Consider the following 4,346-nt stretch of genomic DNA (forward strand, 5'->3'; position numbering starts at 1 on the left):
CTCGCAAAGGCATGTCAGAAGGCATCTATAAGAACTGACGGACGCAGTCCAGAGGTTCATAAATCAACCTCTGGACCCGTCAGTATATCAACAGGCCCTAACCGGCATTCACAGGGAGTCAGTCTCAAGTTACGTAGACTCCAGACCTGTGAATGCCGTTCTGTGCACACAACCACCTGACGTGGACGAGACGGAGCTTCGTTTGACTCGGGAGATTCGGACCACAATAGCCCAACTTCGCTCCGCAGCAGGTTGAACTCATACCTTAGCAGACTAGATACAGATGTGCCCAATGACTGTCCGGCATGCGGAGGGACACCCCACGACTTGAAACATCTCTTCGCATGCCCACAAAACCCCCCACAGATAACGCCTCTGATCCTATGGACAGACCTAATAGAGGCTGCACGCTTCTTGGGTCTTCCGTTAGTTGAGCTTGACGACAACGACTAAGATACTAGCCGATCTGGGCGGGGTTGTTGTAGCCGCTACAACAACAACAACAACAACAACAGTTATTCTTCGAGGTCTTAATGTAATATATACATATTTAATCCCTTATGGTGCAAGGTCATTAATTTTGTTAATTTTATAAATATTAACAGGTCTATTCTGCGCTGGTAACGTAAACTTTGTAACCGGTAATTAAAGTGTCTGTCAATTTTTAAACCTTTTTCGCATTCTGTGCTCTATTGTAACCGGTAAATTTGGTTACCATATCATAAGCCGGTAACAAAATATTGCCCCGTGAAATATACAATACAGGAATTTCCACAAATCTTCATAGCTGAATTGCTGAATATTTTCACTGCATTACCAACGTACCTAGAATCGCGGTGACAAGAAGTGGTAACATTTTTTGGTAATAAAATTTTCCGGTCACAAAATCTTCGGTAACGTACAGAGTAGACCTGTTAGTGGCAATCAGTGTATTATTAACGGAAATAACAATTAAAAACTATTTTTTTTAAATTAGGTATTTATTTTTCTGAAAAAAACTGCCTGTTGCAGAAATGCGACATTGCGTCAATGGTGCTACATAGATGATGTTAAACTTAGGAAATTTGAAAATCTTTTAAATAGTTATTTTAAACCAAACTAATTCCACATTTTTCCTAGCTTGTTTGCGTATAACCCTTACAGACTTGAAATTTGCACCTCCTTCGTTTATCCATCCAAACTGGCCATGCCCCTCTTAGTCCAAGCTCACATCTTTAGGAGCAACGTGTTAAGCCGGATCTTTCCTCTTGTGTTTTTTTTATGAATGAGACATTCAACTTCACTTCTGCGCTTTGTACGGTTGATTGCCTGATATTTGCATAACTTGTCTGCTACATACCAAATTTCGTTGAGATATCTCAATTTTTGCTCGAGTTATCGTGTACACGGACAGACGGACAGACGGACGGACAGACAGACATGGCTTAATCGATTTCTCTATTCATTCTGAGCATTTATGTATACATTTGTCTATATCTATCTCGATTAGTTTTGGCTGTTACAAACAACCGTTATGTGAACAAAATTAATATACCCTTGTGCACAAGTGCGCTCGGGTATAAAAAGCTACAATTAATGTCGTTATATTATTTTCAATATCTCAATTCTATCGACTAGGTGTATGGTGTCAAGTTAGCACTACATACCATTTTTTCTTAAAAAAACGAAAGCTACAAACTTTTTCTTTACACAACAAATTTACAACTAAAAAGCTACAATTAATTCCGATGTAACCTTTTCAATATCTCAATTTTATCGTCAATGGTGCATGGTGTCAAGTTAGCACTTCATACCATTTTTTCTTAAAAAACGAGTGCTAAAATTTTTTTCTTTCCACAACAAATTTACAACAAAAAATCTACAATTAATGCCGTTATAACATTTTAAATATCTCAATTATATCGACTAGGTGTATGGTGTAAAGTTAACACTACATACCATATTTTTTTAAAAAATTAGAGCTAAAGTTTTTTTCTTTCCACAACAAATTTACAACAAAAACACTACAATTAATGCCGTAGTTAACTTTTCCAATTTCGAAAAGTGCAGTGCTAACTTGACACACGTGTCTCTCCATGCGAGAACAGCTACGCCAGCTGCATTACAGTTACCGACGTATTCTATTGACGCTCCGCGTGGTTTTTGTTTAAAAACTTTCATCTGACAGCTTGCAGTTGGAAAAGCGGTTTTTCGTAGAGCTCCTAAAGCCAAAATGCCGCGACTGGACAAGTACCCAATAAGAGGGATCGAGGTGTGGTAAAACGACCGATTGTTCTGATTGGTAGGCATAACACATATTAGTCATAGGCACATCTTTTTCGTAAATTAATCTTTGAAAAATGTAAAAAACACAGCATGAAAAATCGTATCATTACGATTCCGTTGAAAAGATTTTTAAATATTTTTATGCAGATTTTTTAACTTAATCTGTTTTTTCATCTGAGGGGACTTTTTTCAAAAAGTTCTTTAAGAAACTGTTTTGATTCATAAAAAAACTCCATTTTTGGAGGTATTTTCAAAACGATCCAGCTCACGTAGATCTTAATATTTTTCCGAAATATTTTGGTGGATGTCTTAAAATATAATACATTTTGCAATCCTGGCGGAAAAACCGCATCTTTTTTCGGTGATGCAGTCTAATGTACATAAGTAAATAAAAAGTTCCTTACGCACTGTCTCATCAATAATTCACAATAGATCAGTTTTTTCACTTAACAAGACTACGCATCAGGTCGCGTATTTTTTATCTCTCTATCTAAGCTCTATCTATATGTATTTGCATGACAAATAAACGAGGGTTCAAGGCAGTTGGATGCTTGTAGGACATCCATATACAGCGTGGCGACGAATAACTGTTACCCGGGGTTTTTTTTTTGAGAAATAAAAGGGTCATTTATAGATTTTGCGAAAAAAATATTTTATTGTTAATTTTCCACATATTTTACTTTGGTTGTATTAACTAGTTTTTAAATTCTAATCCTTATTTACATTTGAGAGAAAAGTTCATTTGGCACGCAGGGCTTCGTCAGTTGATTTATTCCATATCTTCTGTAACCATAGGCAAATTTTCGCCATTTTGAGTCCCTTATACTCCGCCTTTTGTCCAACATAAGGCCTAATACTTAAAAATCGAATAGACTCGGAACTGGTGACCATTCATTTTTTGTATTTTTTGTACAAAGCCTAAGAGAAAATACACCAGAAAAAGACTGGCGTGCCAAATAACTTTTCTCTCAAAGTTTAAACTGCTGGCAAATGTAAATAGGAATTAAAATTTACAGCCTTATGGCCTTATTCATAAAAAATAAAGTAGGTTTATAAAGAACTTTATAAAGTGAAATTTCATACATTTTTCAATTTATAAACCTTTTTTAAAGGTACTTTATTTTTTATGAATAAGACTGTTATTCTGTATCACGAACGATAGGCAACACGAACGATTCCTCTGCAGAGGAATGCTTCAAAAATTAGTCCGGCGGAATCATTTTAGCCGGTTTAAACGCAACCGAGACCATTGCAAAGTAATGTATGAAAAGCAAGACGAAGACGACCGATAGAGTTTAAAATCGCAATCAGAGAGGTTGTCGTCTGCAGACGAATCGTTCGTGATACAGAATAAGGCCCTTAATAACCAATTAATTAATACAACTAAAGTAAAATGTGTGGAAAATTACCAATAAAATACTTTTTTCGCAAAATCTATAAAGGACCCTTTTATTTCTCAAAAAACCGGAGTAACAGTTATTCGTCGCCACGCTGTACATAGAACTTTGACAGGTAACTCATCGGTGACTATATTCACATTACCGCTTAAATTACTTTGTTTCGATCAAATTACTTCACATAAATCAAGTAAGTTTACATTTTCTTCTATAGTTTCTATAGCACGTTTACTAGGGTTATGCTTTTTGTTAGATTAAAATGCCTGTGGCGGCAAACGATGAACTTTTGTATAAATTTCCAAAAAATAACAACAATTTTGATAAATTATAAAAAAAATTCCCGCGCATAGCGGAATTTATTATCAGTTTCTAAGTGGAAAAAATGAATATTCAAACATGTTTTTCTTCTCAAATGTTTTATGGTTTTATTAAAGGGGTATTCCATGAGTAAGTGAAACTTTGTGTCCAATTGTAGAGTAGCTTATTGAACATGGAATGCTTGATGAATCAATGCTCAATACCTGAAATTAACGTTTTTTCGAAAAAAAATTTAGTTATATTATTTTATTACACTGTAAATACACTCAAAACTTCAACATAAGAAAAGTAGTTGAATACGACAACATATTTTAATATAGAAGGCTCTGCAAAATCAAGTATTCACAAAGTTATTATTTTTTTGAA

Source organism: Rhagoletis pomonella, unplaced genomic scaffold, assembly GCF_013731165.1.
Source record: "Rhagoletis pomonella isolate Grant_MI unplaced genomic scaffold, Rhpom_1.0 Rhpom_scaffold_00005, whole genome shotgun sequence".
Taxonomy (NCBI): Eukaryota; Metazoa; Arthropoda; class Insecta; order Diptera; family Tephritidae; genus Rhagoletis; species Rhagoletis pomonella.